Here is a 20,967-nt window from a genome sequence, read left to right as displayed (position 1 = left end):
GGTTAGAGGGGGGCTTTCTCAGAGGGCTTTTTACAGTTTTTCTATTCCCAATTAGCCGTTTAAGTGTACTTATTGAAAGTAGTAATTCTTTCATAGGCCGCCCTTTCTTAGTATTTGACGTTCCTTATATTGCGGTATGAGGCTTCGCAGTAGGTTGCAAACATTCATCACCCATGACTGTCCCCAATTGAGCTCAGAAGCTCAATGTCTATCATGACCTCTCTTTTAGAATGTCCAAGAGCAAGCAAACTATTCCTCCAGGAGAGGGCGCCAACAGACTACTAAAGAGATCATCATTACTCAAAGAAAACCCCAAAAACCAATGCATGATAGGAATAAACAGGTAACTTTCTTTGGAGTGGAAGCGGAGAGATCGCACCAGATGCCAATTCTAGATCTTATCACACCTGTGGTCACTGCAGCAGCAGGTGAATCCACTTTGTCCAAAAGGGATCTATTCCATTCAATTGCAAATGATCTAGATAAGACAGAGAACTGCAGCACGGGGACATAGCCGAGTTGGTCAGGTTGAGTGGTGATGAGTTTGCTATTTGGATGAATAAAGAAAGTCAAAAGTGTGAAAGATAAAAAACAAAAGGAGGAAGTGTGAAAAGTGAATGGGCCAAATTGAGGTGCATATGAAGACGTATGCTTTCTTCCAATTCATTAAATCGGGCTAATATGAATCAGGTGAATTGAGTTCTGCTTTTGGAAACTGGGTTAAGAAGGGGTGCACCGTTCCTGGAGGTACTGCAATACCAGGTCAATGCGTGGAGTGGACAGAGCAAGCTCTTTTTCCATCTCCCTGTTCTAAAAATCCATTTAATATATGGTCCCCAGATAGGGGACGTATCAGATATTAAACTGATAAGAACAGATACTACACTTGATCTTAGCCAAAAGGCCGAGAAGCGATAACCAGAATTGGTTTGGGCCTCGAGTGGCACCCTGGCCTATGCCGGACACATCTTAGGGAGAGAGAGCGAGAGGGAGACAAACCCACGCCTACACAAGACATTTTGTCACCCAAGCCAACCCTTGAAAAGGCTGCTTTGCAGAGCAAAAACAAGAAGAATGGTGCGTTTTGCAGCCGCCGCCCACTGCAATGAATCTGAATAACTCCTCCTTTAGGGCGCAAGCAACTCCCCTCCCCCTTGCAGTCTTTCCAATTCACGATACAAAAAGACGGACAGGACAGGTTGCCTGACTTTCCGTCACTGCCACCCTTTGCCATCCTTACCCGTAGAAAGCCCTTTCATCATCCCCAAACCCTAATCTTTTCCCTTTCCTTCCCAGCCCCCAAACCCTGCCCTCTGTACCTTTCTCACCACCCGCTTCCCTTCTCCTGTCATCCCCCTACCACCCGGGAAAAAAAGAGATTGCCCCCTCCTTCCACTAGCCCACCCTCCCACCCAAAGAACAACTTCTTCTGCGCAGCTTGTTTTCTAGGCAGCAGCGCTATTGTGATGTCATCGGGGGGCATTGTGACAAGCCGCCAGTGTTCCGTCTCTTCATGTTGTGCACAGTTCAAACGGAAAATACATCAACAGGCAGACTACAGAAAAGCTTACTATCAAAGGTTAGAGGGGGGCTTTCTCAGAGGGCTTTTTACAGTTTTTCTATTCCCAATTAGCCGTTTAAGTGTACTTATTGAAAGTAGTAATTCTTTCATAGGCCGCCCTTTCTTAGTATTTGACGTTCCTTATATTGCGGTATGAGGCTTCGCAGTAGGTTGCAAACATTCATCACCCATGACTGTCCCCAATTGAGCTCAGAAGCTCAATGTCTATCATGACCTCTCTTTTAGAATGTCCAAGAGCAAGCAAACTATTCCTCCAGGAGAGGGCGCCAACAGACTACTAAAGAGATCATCATTACTCAAAGAAAACCCCAAAAACCAATGCATGATAGGAATAAACAGGTAACTTTCTTTGGAGTGGAAGCGGAGAGATCGCACCAGATGCCAATTCTAGATCTTATCACACCTGTGGTCACTGCAGCAGCAGGTGAATCCACTTTGTCCAAAAGGGATCTATTCCATTCAATTGCAAATGATCTAGATAAGACAGAGAACTGCAGCACGGGGACATAGCCGAGTTGGTCAGGTTGAGTGGTGATGAGTTTGCTATTTGGATGAATAAAGAAAGTCAAAAGTGTGAAAGATAAAAAACAAAAGGAGGAAGTGTGAAAAGTGAATGGGCCAAATTGAGGTGCATATGAAGACGTATGCTTTCTTCCAATTCATTAAATCAGGCTAATATGAATCAGGTGAATTGAGTTCTGCTTTTGGAAACTGGGTTAAGAAGGGGTGCACCGTTCCTGGAGGTACTGCAATACCAGGTCAATGCGTGGAGTGGACAGAGCAAGCTCTTTTTCCATCTCCCTGTTCTAAAAATCCATTTAATATATGGTCCCCAGATAGGGGACGTATCAGATATTAAACTGATAAGAACAGATACTACACTTGATCTTAGCCAAAAGGCCGAGAAGCGATAACCAGAATTGGTTTGGGCCTCGAGTGGCACCCTGGCCTATGCCGGACACATCTTAGGGAGAGAGAGCGAGAGGGAGACAAACCCACGCCTACACAAGACATTTTGTCACCCAAGCCAACCCTTGAAAAGGCTGCTTTGCAGAGCAAAAACAAGAAGAATGGTGCGTTTTGCAGCCGCCGCCCACTGCAATGAATCTGAATAACTCCTCCTTTAGGGCGCAAGCAACTCCCCTCCCCCTTGCAGTCTTTCCAATTCACGATACAAAAAGACGGACAGGACAGGTTGCCTGACTTTCCGTCACTGCCACCCTTTGCCATCCTTACCCGTAGAAAGCCCTTTCATCATCCCCAAACCCTAATCTTTTCCCTTTCCTTCCCAGCCCCCAAACCCTGCCCTCTGTACCTTTCTCACCACCCGCTTCCCTTCTCCTGTCATCCCCCTACCACCCGGGAAAAAAAGAGATTGCCCCCTCCTTCCACTAGCCCACCCTCCCACCCAAAGAACAACTTCTTCTGCGCAGCTTGTTTTCTAGGCAGCAGCGCTATTGTGATGTCATCGGGGGGCATTGTGACAAGCCGCCAGTGTTCCGTCTCTTCATGTTGTGCACAGTTCAAACGGAAAATACATCAACAGGCAGACTACAGAAAAGCTTACTATCAAAGGTTAGAGGGGGGCTTTCTCAGAGGGCTTTTTACAGTTTTTCTATTCCCAATTAGCCGTTTAAGTGTACTTATTGAAAGTAGTAATTCTTTCATAGGCCGCCCTTTCTTAGTATTTGACGTTCCTTATATTGCGGTATGAGGCTTCGCAGTAGGTTGCAAACATTCATCACCCATGACTGTCCCCAATTGAGCTCAGAAGCTCAATGTCTATCATGACCTCTCTTTTAGAATGTCCAAGAGCAAGCAAACTATTCCTCCAGGAGAGGGCGCCAACAGACTACTAAAGAGATCATCATTACTCAAAGAAAACCCCAAAAACCAATGCATGATAGGAATAAACAGGTAACTTTCTTTGGAGTGGAAGCGGAGAGATCGCACCAGATGCCAATTCTAGATCTTATCACACCTGTGGTCACTGCAGCAGCAGGTGAATCCACTTTGTCCAAAAGGGATCTATTCCATTCAATTGCAAATGATCTAGATAAGACAGAGAACTGCAGCACGGGGACATAGCCGAGTTGGTCAGGTTGAGTGGTGATGAGTTTGCTATTTGGATGAATAAAGAAAGTCAAAAGTGTGAAAGATAAAAAACAAAAGGAGGAAGTGTGAAAAGTGAATGGGCCAAATTGAGGTGCATATGAAGACGTATGCTTTCTTCCAATTCATTAAATCGGGCTAATATGAATCAGGTGAATTGAGTTCTGCTTTTGGAAACTGGGTTAAGAAGGGGTGCACCGTTCCTGGAGGTACTGCAATACCAGGTCAATGCGTGGAGTGGACAGAGCAAGCTCTTTTTCCATCTCCCTGTTCTAAAAATCCATTTAATATATGGTCCCCAGATAGGGGACGTATCAGATATTAAACTGATAAGAACAGATACTACACTTGATCTTAGCCAAAAGGCCGAGAAGCGATAACCAGAATTGGTTTGGGCCTCGAGTGGCACCCTGGCCTATGCCGGACACATCTTAGGGAGAGAGAGCGAGAGGGAGACAAACCCACGCCTACACAAGACATTTTGTCACCCAAGCCAACCCTTGAAAAGGCTGCTTTGCAGAGCAAAAACAAGAAGAATGGTGTGTTTTGCAGCCGCCGCCCACTGCAATGAATCTGAATAACTCCTCCTTTAGGGCGCAAGCAACTCCCCTCCCCCTTGCAGTCTTTCCAATTCACGATACAAAAAGACGGACAGGACAGGTTGCCTGACTTTCCGTCACTGCCACCCTTTGCCATCCTTACCCGTAGAAAGCCCTTTCATCATCCCCAAACCCTAATCTTTTCCCTTTCCTTCCCAGCCCCCAAACTCTGCCCTCTGTACCTTTCTCACCACCCGCTTCCCTTCTCCTGTCATCCCCCTACCACCCGGGAAAAAAAGAGATTGCCCCCTCCTTCCACTAGCCCACCCTCCCACCCAAAGAACAACTTCTTCTGCGCAGCTTGTTTTCTAGGCAGCAGCGCTATTGTGATGTCATCGGGGGGCATTGTGACAAGCCGCCAGTGTTCCGTCTCTTCATGTTGTGCACAGTTCAAACGGAAAATACATCAACAGGCAGACTACAGAAAAGCTTACTATCAAAGGTTAGAGGGGGGCTTTCTCAGAGGGCTTTTTACAGTTTTTCTATTCCCAATTAGCCGTTTAAGTGTACTTATTGAAAGTAGTAATTCTTTCATAGGCCGCCCTTTCTTAGTATTTGACGTTCCTTATATTGCGGTATGAGGCTTCGCAGTAGGTTGCAAACATTCATCACCCATGACTGTCCCCAATTGAGCTCAGAAGCTCAATGTCTATCATGACCTCTCTTTTAGAATGTCCAAGAGCAAGCAAACTATTCCTCCAGGAGAGGGCGCCAACAGACTACTAAAGAGATCATCATTACTCAAAGAAAACCCCAAAAACCAATGCATGATAGGAATAAACAGGTAACTTTCTTTGGAGTGGAAGCGGAGAGATCGCACCAGATGCCAATTCTAGATCTTATCACACCTGTGGTCACTGCAGCAGCAGGTGAATCCACTTTGTCCAAAAGGGATCTATTCCATTCAATTGCAAATGATCTAGATAAGACAGAGAACTGCAGCACGGGGACATAGCCGAGTTGGTCAGGTTGAGTGGTGATGAGTTTGCTATTTGGATGAATAAAGAAAGTCAAAAGTGTGAAAGATAAAAAACAAAAGGAGGAAGTGTGAAAAGTGAATGGGCCAAATTGAGGTGCATATGAAGACGTATGCTTTCTTCCAATTCATTAAATCGGGCTAATATGAATCAGGTGAATTGAGTTCTGCTTTTGGAAACTGGGTTAAGAAGGGGTGCACCGTTCCTGGAGGTACTGCAATACCAGGTCAATGCGTGGAGTGGACAGAGCAAGCTCTTTTTCCATCTCCCTGTTCTAAAAATCCATTTAATATATGGTCCCCAGATAGGGGACGTATCAGATATTAAACTGATAAGAACAGATACTACACTTGATCTTAGCCAAAAGGCCGAGAAGCGATAACCAGAATTGGTTTGGGCCTCGAGTGGCACCCTGGCCTATGCCGGACACATCTTAGGGAGAGAGAGCGAGAGGGAGACAAACCCACGCCTACACAAGACATTTTGTCACCCAAGCCAACCCTTGAAAAGGCTGCTTTGCAGAGCAAAAACAAGAAGAATGGTGCGTTTTGCAGCCGCCGCCCACTGCAATGAATCTGAATAACTCCTCCTTTAGGGCGCAAGCAACTCCCCTCCCCTTGCAGTCTTTCCAATTCACGATACAAAAAGACGGACAGGACAGGTTGCCTGACTTTCCGTCACTGCCACCCTTTGCCATCCTTACCCGTAGAAAGCCCTTTCATCATCCCCAAACCCTAATCTTTTCCCTTTCCTTCCCAGCCCCCAAACCCTGCCCTCTGTACCTTTCTCACCACCCGCTTCCCTTCTCCTGTCATCCCCCTACCACCCGGGAAAAAAAGAGATTGCCCCCTCCTTCCACTAGCCCACCCTCCCACCCAAAGAACAACTTCTTCTGCGCAGCTTGTTTTCTAGGCAGCAGCGCTATTGTGATGTCATCGGGGGGCATTGTGACAAGCCGCCAGTGTTCCGTCTCTTCATGTTGTGCACAGTTCAAACGGAAAATACATCAACAGGCAGACTACAGAAAAGCTTACTATCAAAGGTTAGAGGGGGGCTTTCTCAGAGGGCTTTTTACAGTTTTTCTATTCCCAATTAGCCGTTTAAGTGTACTTATTGAAAGTAGTAATTCTTTCATAGGCCGCCCTTTCTTAGTATTTGACGTTCCTTATATTGCGGTATGAGGCTTCGCAGTAGGTTGCAAACATTCATCACCCATGACTGTCCCCAATTGAGCTCAGAAGCTCAATGTCTATCATGACCTCTCTTTTAGAATGTCCAAGAGCAAGCAAACTATTCCTCCAGGAGAGGGCGCCAACAGACTACTAAAGAGATCATCATTACTCAAAGAAAACCCCAAAAACCAATGCATGATAGGAATAAACAGGTAACTTTCTTTGGAGTGGAAGCGGAGAGATCGCACCAGATGCCAATTCTAGATCTTATCACACCTGTGGTCACTGCAGCAGCAGGTGAATCCACTTTGTCCAAAAGGGATCTATTCCATTCAATTGCAAATGATCTAGATAAGACAGAGAACTGCAGCACGGGGACATAGCCGAGTTGGTCAGGTTGAGTGGTGATGAGTTTGCTATTTGGATGAATAAAGAAAGTCAAAAGTGTGAAAGATAAAAAACAAAAGGAGGAAGTGTGAAAAGTGAATGGGCCAAATTGAGGTGCATATGAAGACGTATGCTTTCTTCCAATTCATTAAATCGGGCTAATATGAATCAGGTGAATTGAGTTCTGCTTTTGGAAACTGGGTTAAGAAGGGGTGCACCGTTCCTGGAGGTACTGCAATACCAGGTCAATGCGTGGAGTGGACAGAGCAAGCTCTTTTTCCATCTCCCTGTTCTAAAAATCCATTTAATATATGGTCCCCAGATAGGGGACGTATCAGATATTAAACTGATAAGAACAGATACTACACTTGATCTTAGCCAAAAGGCCGAGAAGCGATAACCAGAATTGGTTTGGGCCTCGAGTGGCACCCTGGCCTATGCCGGACACATCTTAGGGAGAGAGAGCGAGAGGGAGACAAACCCACGCCTACACAAGACATTTTGTCACCCAAGCCAACCCTTGAAAAGGCTGCTTTGCAGAGCAAAAACAAGAAGAATGGTGCGTTTTGCAGCCGCCGCCCACTGCAATGAATCTGAATAACTCCTCCTTTAGGGCGCAAGCAACTCCCCTCCCCCTTGCAGTCTTTCCAATTCACGATACAAAAAGACGGACAGGACAGGTTGCCTGACTTTCCGTCACTGCCACCCTTTGCCATCCTTACCCGTAGAAAGCCCTTTCATCATCCCCAAACCCTAATCTTTTCCCTTTCCTTCCCAGCCCCCAAACCCTGCCCTCTGTACCTTTCTCACCACCCGCTTCCCTTCTCCTGTCATCCCCCTACCACCCGGGAAAAAAAGAGATTGCCCCCTCCTTCCACTAGCCCACCCTCCCACCCAAAGAACAACTTCTTCTGCGCAGCTTGTTTTCTAGGCAGCAGCGCTATTGTGATGTCATCGGGGGGCATTGTGACAAGCCGCCAGTGTTCCGTCTCTTCATGTTGTGCACAGTTCAAACGGAAAATACATCAACAGGCAGACTACAGAAAAGCTTACTATCAAAGGTTAGAGGGGGGCTTTCTCAGAGGGCTTTTTACAGTTTTTCTATTCCCAATTAGCCGTTTAAGTGTACTTATTGAAAGTAGTAATTCTTTCATAGGCCGCCCTTTCTTAGTATTTGACGTTCCTTATATTGCGGTATGAGGCTTCGCAGTAGGTTGCAAACATTCATCACCCATGACTGTCCCCAATTGAGCTCAGAAGCTCAATGTCTATCATGACCTCTCTTTTAGAATGTCCAAGTGCAAGCAAACTATTCCTCCAGGAGAGGGCGCCAACAGACTACTAAAGAGATCATCATTACTCAAAGAAAACCCCAAAAACCAATGCATGATAGGAATAAACAGGTAACTTTCTTTGGAGTGGAAGCGGAGAGATCGCACCAGATGCCAATTCTAGATCTTATCACACCTGTGGTCACTGCAGCAGCAGGTGAATCCACTTTGTCCAAAAGGGATCTATTCCATTCAATTGCAAATGATCTAGATAAGACAGAGAACTGCAGCACGGGGACATAGCCGAGTTGGTCAGGTTGAGTGGTGATGAGTTTGCTATTTGGATGAATAAAGAAAGTCAAAAGTGTGAAAGATAAAAAACAAAAGGAGGAAGTGTGAAAAGTGAATGGGCCAAATTGAGGTGCATATGAAGACGTATGCTTTCTTCCAATTCATTAAATCGGGCTAATATGAATCAGGTGAATTGAGTTCTGCTTTTGGAAACTGGGTTAAGAAGGGGTGCACCGTTCCTGGAGGTACTGCAATACCAGGTCAATGCGTGGAGTGGACAGAGCAAGCTCTTTTTCCATCTCCCTGTTCTAAAAATCCATTTAATATATGGTCCCCAGATAGGGGACGTATCAGATATTAAACTGATAAGAACAGATACTACACTTGATCTTAGCCAAAAGGCCGAGAAGCGATAACCAGAATTGGTTTGGGCCTCGAGTGGCACCCTGGCCTATGCCGGACACATCTTAGGGAGAGAGAGCGAGAGGGAGACAAACCCACGCCTACACAAGACATTTTGTCACCCAAGCCAACCCTTGAAAAGGCTGCTTTGCAGAGCAAAAACAAGAAGAATGGTGCGTTTTGCAGCCGCCGCCCACTGCAATGAATCTGAATAACTCCTCCTTTAGGGCGCAAGCAACTCCCCTCCCCCTTGCAGTCTTTCCAATTCACGATACAAAAAGACGGACAGGACAGGTTGCCTGACTTTCCGTCACTGCCACCCTTTGCCATCCTTACCCGTAGAAAGCCCTTTCATCATCCCCAAACCCTAATCTTTTCCCTTTCCTTCCCAGCCCCCAAACCCTGCCCTCTGTACCTTTCTCACCACCCGCTTCCCTTCTCCTGTCATCCCCCTACCACCCGGGAAAAAAAGAGATTGCCCCCTCCTTCCACTAGCCCACCCTCCCACCCAAAGAACAACTTCTTCTGCGCAGCTTGTTTTCTAGGCAGCAGCGCTATTGTGATGTCATCGGGGGGCATTGTGACAAGCCGCCAGTGTTCCGTCTCTTCATGTTGTGCACAGTTCAAACGGAAAATACATCAACAGGCAGACTACAGAAAAGCTTACTATCAAAGGTTAGAGGGGGGCTTTCTCAGAGGGCTTTTTACAGTTTTTCTATTCCCAATTAGCCGTTTAAGTGTACTTATTGAAAGTAGTAATTCTTTCATAGGCCGCCCTTTCTTAGTATTTGACGTTCCTTATATTGCGGTATGAGGCTTCGCAGTAGGTTGCAAACATTCATCACCCATGACTGTCCCCAATTGAGCTCAGAAGCTCAATGTCTATCATGACCTCTCTTTTAGAATGTCCAAGAGCAAGCAAACTATTCCTCCAGGAGAGGGCGCCAACAGACTACTAAAGAGATCATCATTACTCAAAGAAAACCCCAAAAACCAATGCATGATAGGAATAAACAGGTAACTTTCTTTGGAGTGGAAGCGGAGAGATCGCACCAGATGCCAATTCTAGATCTTATCACACCTGTGGTCACTGCAGCAGCAGGTGAATCCACTTTGTCCAAAAGGGATCTATTCCATTCAATTGCAAATGATCTAGATAAGACAGAGAACTGCAGCACGGGGACATAGCCGAGTTGGTCAGGTTGAGTGGTGATGAGTTTGCTATTTGGATGAATAAAGAAAGTCAAAAGTGTGAAAGATAAAAAACAAAAGGAGGAAGTGTGAAAAGTGAATGGGCCAAATTGAGGTGCATATGAAGACGTATGCTTTCTTCCAATTCATTAAATCGGGCTAATATGAATCAGGTGAATTGAGTTCTGCTTTTGGAAACTGGGTTAAGAAGGGGTGCACCGTTCCTGGAGGTACTGCAATACCAGGTCAATGCGTGGAGTGGACAGAGCAAGCTCTTTTTCCATCTCCCTGTTCTAAAAATCCATTTAATATATGGTCCCCAGATAGGGGACGTATCAGATATTAAACTGATAAGAACAGATACTACACTTGATCTTAGCCAAAAGGCCGAGAAGCGATAACCAGAATTGGTTTGGGCCTCGAGTGGCACCCTGGCCTATGCCGGACACATCTTAGGGAGAGAGAGCGAGAGGGAGACAAACCCACGCCTACACAAGACATTTTGTCACCCAAGCCAACCCTTGAAAAGGCTGCTTTGCAGAGCAAAAACAAGAAGAATGGTGCGTTTTGCAGCCGCCGCCCACTGCAATGAATCTGAATAACTCCTCCTTTAGGGCGCAAGCAACTCCCCTCCCCCTTGCAGTCTTTCCAATTCACGATACAAAAAGACGGACAGGACAGGTTGCCTGACTTTCCGTCACTGCCACCCTTTGCCATCCTTACCCGTAGAAAGCCCTTTCATCATCCCCAAACCCTAATCTTTTCCCTTTCCTTCCCAGCCCCCAAACCCTGCCCTCTGTACCTTTCTCACCACCCGCTTCCCTTCTCCTGTCATCCCCCTACCACCCGGGAAAAAAAGAGATTGCCCCCTCCTTCCACTAGCCCACCCTCCCACCCAAAGAACAACTTCTTCTGCGCAGCTTGTTTTCTAGGCAGCAGCGCTATTGTGATGTCATCGGGGGGCATTGTGACAAGCCGCCAGTGTTCCGTCTCTTCATGTTGTGCACAGTTCAAACGGAAAATACATCAACAGGCAGACTACAGAAAAGCTTACTATCAAAGGTTAGAGGGGGGCTTTCTCAGAGGGCTTTTTACAGTTTTTCTATTCCCAATTAGCCGTTTAAGTGTACTTATTGAAAGTAGTAATTCTTTCATAGGCCGCCCTTTCTTAGTATTTGACGTTCCTTATATTGCGGTATGAGGCTTCGCAGTAGGTTGCAAACATTCATCACCCATGACTGTCCCCAATTGAGCTCAGAAGCTCAATGTCTATCATGACCTCTCTTTTAGAATGTCCAAGAGCAAGCAAACTATTCCTCCAGGAGAGGGCGCCAACAGACTACTAAAGAGATCATCATTACTCAAAGAAAACCCCAAAAACCAATGCATGATAGGAATAAACAGGTAACTTTCTTTGGAGTGGAAGCGGAGAGATCGCACCAGATGCCAATTCTAGATCTTATCACACCTGTGGTCACTGCAGCAGCAGGTGAATCCACTTTGTCCAAAAGGGATCTATTCCATTCAATTGCAAATGATCTAGATAAGACAGAGAACTGCAGCACGGGGACATAGCCGAGTTGGTCAGGTTGAGTGGTGATGAGTTTGCTATTTGGATGAATAAAGAAAGTCAAAAGTGTGAAAGATAAAAAACAAAAGGAGGAAGTGTGAAAAGTGAATGGGCCAAATTGAGGTGCATATGAAGACGTATGCTTTCTTCCAATTCATTAAATCGGGCTAATATGAATCAGGTGAATTGAGTTCTGCTTTTGGAAACTGGGTTAAGAAGGGGTGCACCGTTCCTGGAGGTACTGCAATACCAGGTCAATGCGTGGAGTGGACAGAGCAAGCTCTTTTTCCATCTCCCTGTTCTAAAAATCCATTTAATATATGGTCCCCAGATAGGGGACGTATCAGATATTAAACTGATAAGAACAGATACTACACTTGATCTTAGCCAAAAGGCCGAGAAGCGATAACCAGAATTGGTTTGGGCCTCGAGTGGCACCCTGGCCTATGCCGGACACATCTTAGGGAGAGAGAGCGAGAGGGAGACAAACCCACGCCTACACAAGACATTTTGTCACCCAAGCCAACCCTTGAAAAGGCTGCTTTGCAGAGCAAAAACAAGAAGAATGGTGCGTTTTGCAGCCGCCGCCCACTGCAATGAATCTGAATAACTCCTCCTTTAGGGCGCAAGCAACTCCCCTCCCCCTTGCAGTCTTTCCAATTCACGATACAAAAAGACGGACAGGACAGGTTGCCTGACTTTCCGTCACTGCCACCCTTTGCCATCCTTACCCGTAGAAAGCCCTTTCATCATCCCCAAACCCTAATCTTTTCCCTTTCCTTCCCAGCCCCCAAACCCTGCCCTCTGTACCTTTCTCACCACCCGCTTCCCTTCTCCTGTCATCCCCCTACCACCCGGGAAAAAAAGAGATTGCCCCCTCCTTCCACTAGCCCACCCTCCCACCCAAAGAACAACTTCTTCTGCGCAGCTTGTTTTCTAGGCAGCAGCGCTATTGTGATGTCATCGGGGGGCATTGTGACAAGCCGCCAGTGTTCCGTCTCTTCATGTTGTGCACAGTTCAAACGGAAAATACATCAACAGGCAGACTACAGAAAAGCTTACTATCAAAGGTTAGAGGGGGGCTTTCTCAGAGGGCTTTTTACAGTTTTTCTATTCCCAATTAGCCGTTTAAGTGTACTTATTGAAAGTAGTAATTCTTTCATAGGCCGCCCTTTCTTAGTATTTGACGTTCCTTATATTGCGGTATGAGGCTTCGCAGTAGGTTGCAAACATTCATCACCCATGACTGTCCCCAATTGAGCTCAGAAGCTCAATGTCTATCATGACCTCTCTTTTAGAATGTCCAAGAGCAAGCAAACTATTCCTCCAGGAGAGGGCGCCAACAGACTACTAAAGAGATCATCATTACTCAAAGAAAACCCCAAAAACCAATGCATGATAGGAATAAACAGGTAACTTTCTTTGGAGTGGAAGCGGAGAGATCGCACCAGATGCCAATTCTAGATCTTATCACACCTGTGGTCACTGCAGCAGCAGGTGAATCCACTTTGTCCAAAAGGGATCTATTCCATTCAATTGCAAATGATCTAGATAAGACAGAGAACTGCAGCACGGGGACATAGCCGAGTTTGTCAGGTTGAGTGGTGATGAGTTTGCTATTTGGATGAATAAAGAAAGTCAAAAGTGTGAAAGATAAAAAACAAAAGGAGGAAGTGTGAAAAGTGAATGGGCCAAATTGAGGTGCATATGAAGACGTATGCTTTCTTCCAATTCATTAAATCGGGCTAATATGAATCAGGTGAATTGAGTTCTGCTTTTGGAAACTGGGTTAAGAAGGGGTGCACCGTTCCTGGAGGTACTGCAATACCAGGTCAATGCGTGGAGTGGACAGAGCAAGCTCTTTTTCCATCTCCCTGTTCTAAAAATCCATTTAATATATGGTCCCCAGATAGGGGACGTATCAGATATTAAACTGATAAGAACAGATACTACACTTGATCTTAGCCAAAAGGCCGAGAAGCGATAACCAGAATTGGTTTGGGCCTCGAGTGGCACCCTGGCCTATGCCGGACACATCTTAGGGAGAGAGAGCGAGAGGGAGACAAACCCACGCCTACACAAGACATTTTGTCACCCAAGCCAACCCTTGAAAAGGCTGCTTTGCAGAGCAAAAACAAGAAGAATGGTGCGTTTTGCAGCCGCCGCCCACTGCAATGAATCTGAATAACTCCTCCTTTAGGGCGCAAGCAACTCCCCTCCCCCTTGCAGTCTTTCCAATTCACGATACAAAAAGACGGACAGGACAGGTTGCCTGACTTTCCGTCACTGCCACCCTTTGCCATCCTTACCCGTAGAAAGCCCTTTCATCATCCCCAAACCCTAATCTTTTCCCTTTCCTTCCCAGCCCCCAAACCCTGCCCTCTGTACCTTTCTCACCACCCGCTTCCCTTCTCCTGTCATCCCCCTACCACCCGGGAAAAAAAGAGATTGCCCCCTCCTTCCACTAGCCCACCCTCCCACCCAAAGAACAACTTCTTCTGCGCAGCTTGTTTCTAGGCAGCAGCGCTATTGTGATGTCATCGGGGGGCATTGTGACAAGCCGCCAGTGTTCCGTCTCTTCATGTTGTGCACAGTTCAAACGGAAAATACATCAACAGGCAGACTACAGAAAAGCTTACTATCAAAGGTTAGAGGGGGGCTTTCTCAGAGGGCTTTTTACAGTTTTTCTATTCCCAATTAGCCGTTTAAGTGTACTTATTGAAAGTAGTAATTCTTTCATAGGCCGCCCTTTCTTAGTATTTGACGTTCCTTATATTGCGGTATGAGGCTTCGCAGTAGGTTGCAAACATTCATCACCCATGACTGTCCCCAATTGAGCTCAGAAGCTCAATGTCTATCATGACCTCTCTTTTAGAATGTCCAAGAGCAAGCAAACTATTCCTCCAGGAGAGGGCGCCAACAGACTACTAAAGAGATCATCATTACTCAAAGAAAACCCCAAAAACCAATGCATGATAGGAATAAACAGGTAACTTTCTTTGGAGTGGAAGCGGAGAGATCGCACCAGATGCCAATTCTAGATCTTATCACACCTGTGGTCACTGCAGCAGCAGGTGAATCCACTTTGTCCAAAAGGGATCTATTCCATTCAATTGCAAATGATCTAGATAAGACAGAGAACTGCAGCACGGGGACATAGCCGAGTTGGTCAGGTTGAGTGGTGATGAGTTTGCTATTTGGATGAATAAAGAAAGTCAAAAGTGTGAAAGATAAAAAACAAAAGGAGGAAGTGTGAAAAGTGAATGGGCCAAATTGAGGTGCATATGAAGACGTATGCTTTCTTCCAATTCATTAAATCGGGCTAATATGAATCAGGTGAATTGAGTTCTGCTTTTGGAAACTGGGTTAAGAAGGGGTGCACCGTTCCTGGAGGTACTGCAATACCAGGTCAATGCGTGGAGTGGACAGAGCAAGCTCTTTTTCCATCTCCCTGTTCTAAAAATCCATTTAATATATGGTCCCCAGATAGGGGACGTATCAGATATTAAACTGATAAGAACAGATACTACACTTGATCTTAGCCAAAAGGCCGAGAAGCGATAACCAGAATTGGTTTGGGCCTCGAGTGGCACCCTGGCCTATGCCGGACACATCTTAGGGAGAGAGAGCGAGAGGGAGACAAACCCACGCCTACACAAGACATTTTGTCACCCAAGCCAACCCTTGAAAAGGCTGCTTTGCAGAGCAAAAACAAGAAGAATGGTGCGTTTTGCAGCCGCCGCCCACTGCAATGAATCTGAATAACTCCTCCTTTAGGGCGCAAGCAACTCCCCTCCCCCTTGCAGTCTTTCCAATTCACGATACAAAAAGACGGACAGGACAGGTTGCCTGACTTTCCGTCACTGCCACCCTTTGCCATCCTTACCCGTAGAAAGCCCTTTCATCATCCCCAAACCCTAATCTTTTCCCTTTCCTTCCCAGCCCCCAAACCCTGCCCTCTGTACCTTTCTCACCACCCGCTTCCCTTCTCCTGTCATCCCCCTACCACCCGGGAAAAAAAGAGATTGCCCCCTCCTTCCACTAGCCCACCCTCCCACCCAAAGAACAACTTCTTCTGCGCAGCTTGTTTTCTAGGCAGCAGCGCTATTGTGATGTCATCGGGGGGCATTGTGACAAGCCGCCAGTGTTCCGTCTCTTCATGTTGTGCACAGTTCAAACGGAAAATACATCAACAGGCAGACTACAGAAAAGCTTACTATCAAAGGTTAGAGGGGGGCTTTCTCAGAGGGCTTTTTACAGTTTTTCTATTCCCAATTAGCCGTTTAAGTGTACTTATTGAAAGTAGTAATTCTTTCATAGGCCGCCCTTTCTTAGTATTTGACGTTCCTTATATTGCGGTATGAGGCTTCGCAGTAGGTTGCAAACATTCATCACCCATGACTGTCCCCAATTGAGCTCAGAAGCTCAATGTCTATCATGACCTCTCTTTTAGAATGTCCAAGAGCAAGCAAACTATTCCTCCAGGAGAGGGCGCCAACAGACTACTAAAGAGATCATCATTACTCAAAGAAAACCCCAAAAACCAATGCATGATAGGAATAAACAGGTAACTTTCTTTGGAGTGGAAGCGGAGAGATCGCACCAGATGCCAATTCTAGATCTTATCACACCTGTGGTCACTGCAGCAGCAGGTGAATCCACTTTGTCCAAAAGGGATCTATTCCATTCAATTGCAAATGATCTAGATAAGACAGAGAACTGCAGCACGGGGACATAGCCGAGTTGGTCAGGTTGAGTGGTGATGAGTTTGCTATTTGGATGAATAAAGAAAGTCAAAAGTGCGAAAGATAAAAAACAAAAGGAGGAAGTGTGAAAAGTGAATGGGCCAAATTGAGGTGCATATGAAGACGTATGCTTTCTTCCAATTCATTAAATCGGGCTAATATGAATCAGGTGAATTGAGTTCTGCTTTTGGAAACTGGGTTAAGAAGGGGTGCACCGTTCCTGGAGGTACTGCAATACCAGGTCAATGCGTGGAGTGGACAGAGCAAGCTCTTTTTCCATCTCCCTGTTCTAAAAATCCATTTAATATATGGTCCCCAGATAGGGGACGTATCAGATATTAAACTGATAAGAACAGATACTACACTTGATCTTAGCCAAAAGGCCGAGAAGCGATAACCAGAATTGGTTTGGGCCTCGAGTGGCACCCTGGCCTATGCCGGACACATCTTAGGGAGAGAGAGCGAGAGGGAGACAAACCCACGCCTACACAAGACATTTTGTCACCCAAGCCAACCCTTGAAAAGGCTGCTTTGCAGAGCAAAAACAAGAAGAATGGTGCGTTTTGCAGCCGCCACCCACTGCAATGAATCTGAATAACTCCTCCTTTAGGGCGCAAGCAACTCCCCTCCCCCTTGCAGTCTTTCCAATTCACGATACAAAAAGACGGACAGGACAGGTTGCCTGACTTTCCGTCACTGCCACCCTTTGCCATCCTTACCCGTAGAAAGCCCTTTCATCATCCCCAAACCCTAATCTTTTCCCTTTCCTTCCCAGCCCCCAAACCCTGCCCTCTGTACCTTTCTCACCACCCGCTTCCCTTCTCCTGTCATCCCCCTACCACCCGGGAAAAAAAGAGATTGCCCCCTCCTTCCACTAGCCCACCCTCCCACCCAAAGAACAACTTCTTCTGCGCAGCTTGTTTTCTAGGCAGCAGCGCTATTGTGATGTCATCGGGGGGCATTGTGACAAGCCGCCAGTGTTCCGTCTCTTCATGTTGTGCACAGTTCAAACGGAAAATACATCAACAGGCAGACTACAGAAAAGCTTACTATCAAAGGTTAGAGGGGGGCTTTCTCAGAGGGCTTTTTACAGTTTTTCTATTCCCAATTAGCCGTTTAAGTGTACTTATTGAAAGTAGTAATTCTTTCATAGGCCGCCCTTTCTTAGTATTTGACGTTCCTTATATTGCGGTATGAGGCTTCGCAGTAGGTTGCAAACATTCATCACCCATGACTGTCCCCAATTGAGCTCAGAAGCTCAATGTCTATCATGACCTCTCTTTTAGAATGTCCAAGAGCAAGCAAACTATTCCTCCAGGAGAGGGCGCCAACAGACTACTAAAGAGATCATCATTACTCAAAGAAAACCCCAAAAACCAATGCATGATAGGAATAAACAGGTAACTTTCTTTGGAGTGGAAGCGGAGAGATCGCACCAGATGCCAATTCTAGATCTTATCACACCTGTGGTCACTGCAGCAGCAGGTGAATCCACTTTGTCCAAAAGGGATCTATTCCATTCAATTGCAAATGATCTAGATAAGACAGAGAACTGCAGCACGGGGACATAGCCGAGTTGGTCAGGTTGAGTGGTGATGAGTTTGCTATTTGGATGAATAAAGAAAGTCAAAAGTGTGAAAGATAAAAAACAAAAGGAGGAAGTGTGAAAAGTGAATGGGCCAAATTGAGGTGCATATGAAGACGTATGCTTTCTTCCAATTCATTAAATCGGGCTAATATGAATCAGGTGAATTGAGTTCTGCTTTTGGAAACTGGGTTAAGAAGGGGTGCACCGTTCCTGGAGGTACTGCAATACCAGGTCAATGCGTGGAGTGGACAGAGCAAGCTCTTTTTCCATCTCCCTGTTCTAAAAATCCATTTAATATATGGTCCCCAGATAGGGGACGTATCAGATATTAAACTGATAAGAACAGATACTACACTTGATCTTAGCCAAAAGGCCGAGAAGCGATAACCAGAATTGGTTTGGGCCTCGAGTGGCACCCTGGCCTATGCCGGACACATCTTAGGGAGAGAGAGCGAGAGGGAGACAAACCCACGCCTACACAAGACATTTTGTCACCCAAGCCAACCCTTGAAAAGGCTGCTTTGCAGAGCAAAAACAAGAAGAATGGTGCGTTTTGCAGCCGCCGCCCACTGCAATGAATCTGAATAACTCCTCCTTTAGGGCGCAAGCAACTCCCCTCCCCCTTGCAGTCTTTCCAATTCACGATACAAAAAGACGGACAGGACAGGTTGCCTGACTTTCCGTCACTGCCACCCTTTGCCATCCTTACCCGTAGAAAGCCCTTTCATCATCCCCAAACCCTAATCTTTTCCCTTTCCTTCCCAGCCCCCAAACCCTGCCCTCTGTACCTTTCTCACCACCCGCTTCCCTTCTCCTGTCATCCCCCTACCACCCGGGAAAAAAAGAGATTGCCCCCTCCTTCCACTAGCCCACCCTCCCACCCAAAGAACAACTTCTTCTGCGCAGCTTGTTTTCTAGGCAGCAGCGCTATTGTGATGTCATCGGGGGGCATTGTGACAAGCCGCCAGTGTTCCGTCTCTTCATGTTGTGCACAGTTCAAACGGAAAATACATCAACAGGCAGACTACAGAAAAGCTTACTATCAAAGGTTAGAGGGGGGCTTTCTCAGAGGGCTTTTTACAGTTTTTCTATTCCCAATTAGCCGTTTAAGTGTACTTATTGAAAGTAGTAATTCTTTCATAGGCCGCCCTTTCTTAGTATTTGACGTTCCTTATATTGCGGTATGAGGCTTCGCAGTAGGTTGCAAACATTCATCACCCATGACTGTCCCCAATTGAGCTCAGAAGCTCAATGTCTATCATGACCTCTCTTTTAGAATGTCCAAGAGCAAGCAAACTATTCCTCCAGGAGAGGGCGCCAACAGACTACTAAAGAGATCATCATTACTCAAAGAAAACCCCAAAAACCAATGCATGATAGGAATAAACAGGTAACTTTCTTTGGAGTGGAAGCGGAGAGATCGCACCAGATGCCAATTCTAGATCTTATCACACCTGTGGTCACTGCAGCAGCAGGTGAATCCACTTTGTCCAAAAGGGATCTATTCCATTCAATTGCAAATGATCTAGATAAGACAGAGAACTGCAGCACGGGGACATAGCCGAGTTGGTCAGGTTGAGTGGTGATGAGTTTGCTATTTGGATGAATAAAGAAAGTCAAAAGTGTGAAAGATAAAAAACAAAAGGAGGAAGTGTGAAAAGTGAATGGGCCAAATTGAGGTGCATATGAAGACGTATGCTTTCTTCCAATTCATTAAATCGGGCTAATATGAATCAGGTGAATTGAGTTCTGCTTTTGGAAACTGGGTTAAGAAGGGGTGCACCGTTCCTGGAGGTACTGCAATACCAGGTCAATGCGTGGAGTGGACAGAGCAAGCTCTTTTTCCATCTCCCTGTTCTAAAAATCCATTTAATATATGGTCCCCAGATAGGGGACGTATCAGATATTAAACTGATAAGAACAGATACTACACTTGATCTTAGCCAAAAGGCCGAGAAGCGATAACCAGAATTGGTTTGGGCCTCGAGTGGCACCCTGGCCTATGCCGGACACATCTTAGGGAGAGAGAGCGAGAGGGAGACAAACCCACGCCTACACAAGACATTTTGTCACCCAAGCCAACCCTTGAAAAGGCTGCTTTGCAGAGCAAAAACAAGAAGAATGGTGCGTTTTGCAGCCGCCGCCCACTGCAATGAATCTGAATAACTCCTCCTTTAGGGCGCAAGCAACTCCCCTCCCCCTTGCAGTCTTTCCAATTCACGATACAAAAAGACGGACAGGACAGGTTGCCTGACTTTCCGTCACTGCCACCCTTTGCCATCCTTACCCGTAGAAAGCCCTTTCATCATCCCCAAACCCTAATCTTTTCCCTTTCCTTCCCAGCCCCCAAACCCTGCCCTCTGTACCTTTCTCACCACCCGCTTCCCTTCTCCTGTCATCCCCCTACCACCCGGGAAAAAAAGAGATTGCCCCCTCCTTCCACTAGCCCACCCTCCCACCCAAAGAACAACTTCTTCTGCGCAGCTTGTTTTCTAGGCAGCAGCGCTATTGTGATGTCATCGGGGGGCATTGTGACAAGCCGCCAGTGTTCCGTCTCTTCATGTTGTGCACAGTTCAAACGGAAAATACATCAACAGGCAGACTACAGAAAAGCTTACTATCAAAGGTTAGAGGGGGGCTTTCTCAGAGGGCTTTTTACAGTTTTTCTATTCCCAATTAGCCGTTTAAGTGTACTTATTGAAAGTAGTAATTCTTTCATAGGCCGCCCTTTCTTAGTATTTGACGTTCCTTATATTGCGGTATGAGGCTTCGCAGTAGGTTGCAAACATTCATCACCCATGACTGTCCCCAATTGAGCTCAGAAGCTCAATGTCTATCATGACCTCTCTTTTAGAATGTCCAAGAGCAAGCAAACTATTCCTCCAGGAGAGGGCGCCAACAGACTACTAAAGAGATCATCATTACTCAAAGAAAACCCCAAAAACCAATGCATGATAGGAATAAACAGGTAACTTTCTTTGGAGTGGAAGCGGAGAGATCGCACCAGATGCCAATTCTAGATCTTATCACACCTGTGGTCACTGCAGCAGCAGGTGAATCCACTTTGTCCAAAAGGGATC

General features: G+C 46.2%; 13 non-coding genes across 13 annotated transcripts; all 13 read right to left on the bottom strand.

Moving 5' to 3' along the window:
- Positions 1 to 725: 725 nt before the first annotated feature.
- Positions 726 to 916, bottom strand: LOC142284007 (U2 spliceosomal RNA). Its single transcript, XR_012745576.1, has one exon. It is a non-coding gene; the product is annotated as a U2 spliceosomal RNA (small nuclear RNA).
- A 1,387-nt stretch (positions 917 to 2,303) lies between these two features.
- Positions 2,304 to 2,494, bottom strand: LOC142284005 (U2 spliceosomal RNA). The gene has a single exon (XR_012745574.1). It is a non-coding gene; the product is annotated as a U2 spliceosomal RNA (small nuclear RNA).
- A 1,387-nt stretch (positions 2,495 to 3,881) lies between these two features.
- Positions 3,882 to 4,072, bottom strand: LOC142284004 (U2 spliceosomal RNA). Its single transcript, XR_012745573.1, has one exon. It is a non-coding gene; the product is annotated as a U2 spliceosomal RNA (small nuclear RNA).
- A 1,387-nt stretch (positions 4,073 to 5,459) lies between these two features.
- On the bottom strand, positions 5,460 to 5,650 carry LOC142284003 (U2 spliceosomal RNA). The gene has a single exon (XR_012745572.1). It is a non-coding gene; the product is annotated as a U2 spliceosomal RNA (small nuclear RNA).
- A 1,386-nt stretch (positions 5,651 to 7,036) lies between these two features.
- LOC142284001 (U2 spliceosomal RNA) lies at positions 7,037 to 7,227 on the bottom strand. The gene has a single exon (XR_012745571.1). It is a non-coding gene; the product is annotated as a U2 spliceosomal RNA (small nuclear RNA).
- Positions 7,228 to 8,614: 1,387 nt separating this feature from the next.
- LOC142284000 (U2 spliceosomal RNA) lies at positions 8,615 to 8,805 on the bottom strand. The gene has a single exon (XR_012745570.1). It is a non-coding gene; the product is annotated as a U2 spliceosomal RNA (small nuclear RNA).
- A 1,387-nt stretch (positions 8,806 to 10,192) lies between these two features.
- LOC142283999 (U2 spliceosomal RNA) lies at positions 10,193 to 10,383 on the bottom strand. Its single transcript, XR_012745569.1, has one exon. It is a non-coding gene; the product is annotated as a U2 spliceosomal RNA (small nuclear RNA).
- A 1,387-nt stretch (positions 10,384 to 11,770) lies between these two features.
- On the bottom strand, positions 11,771 to 11,961 carry LOC142283998 (U2 spliceosomal RNA). The gene has a single exon (XR_012745568.1). It is a non-coding gene; the product is annotated as a U2 spliceosomal RNA (small nuclear RNA).
- Positions 11,962 to 13,348: 1,387 nt separating this feature from the next.
- Positions 13,349 to 13,539, bottom strand: LOC142283997 (U2 spliceosomal RNA). Its single transcript, XR_012745567.1, has one exon. It is a non-coding gene; the product is annotated as a U2 spliceosomal RNA (small nuclear RNA).
- A 1,386-nt stretch (positions 13,540 to 14,925) lies between these two features.
- On the bottom strand, positions 14,926 to 15,116 carry LOC142283996 (U2 spliceosomal RNA). The gene has a single exon (XR_012745566.1). It is a non-coding gene; the product is annotated as a U2 spliceosomal RNA (small nuclear RNA).
- A 1,387-nt stretch (positions 15,117 to 16,503) lies between these two features.
- Positions 16,504 to 16,694, bottom strand: LOC142283995 (U2 spliceosomal RNA). The gene has a single exon (XR_012745565.1). It is a non-coding gene; the product is annotated as a U2 spliceosomal RNA (small nuclear RNA).
- Positions 16,695 to 18,081: 1,387 nt separating this feature from the next.
- LOC142283993 (U2 spliceosomal RNA) lies at positions 18,082 to 18,272 on the bottom strand. Its single transcript, XR_012745563.1, has one exon. It is a non-coding gene; the product is annotated as a U2 spliceosomal RNA (small nuclear RNA).
- A 1,387-nt stretch (positions 18,273 to 19,659) lies between these two features.
- LOC142283992 (U2 spliceosomal RNA) lies at positions 19,660 to 19,850 on the bottom strand. Its single transcript, XR_012745562.1, has one exon. It is a non-coding gene; the product is annotated as a U2 spliceosomal RNA (small nuclear RNA).
- Positions 19,851 to 20,967: the final 1,117 nt, after the last annotated feature.

This window comes from Anomaloglossus baeobatrachus, unplaced genomic scaffold (genome assembly GCF_048569485.1).
Source record: "Anomaloglossus baeobatrachus isolate aAnoBae1 unplaced genomic scaffold, aAnoBae1.hap1 Scaffold_560, whole genome shotgun sequence".
NCBI lineage: Eukaryota > Metazoa > Chordata > Amphibia > Anura > Aromobatidae > Anomaloglossus > Anomaloglossus baeobatrachus.
The sequence above is the reverse complement of the archived record's forward strand: the minus strand, read 5'-3'. Positions and strand labels throughout refer to the sequence as shown.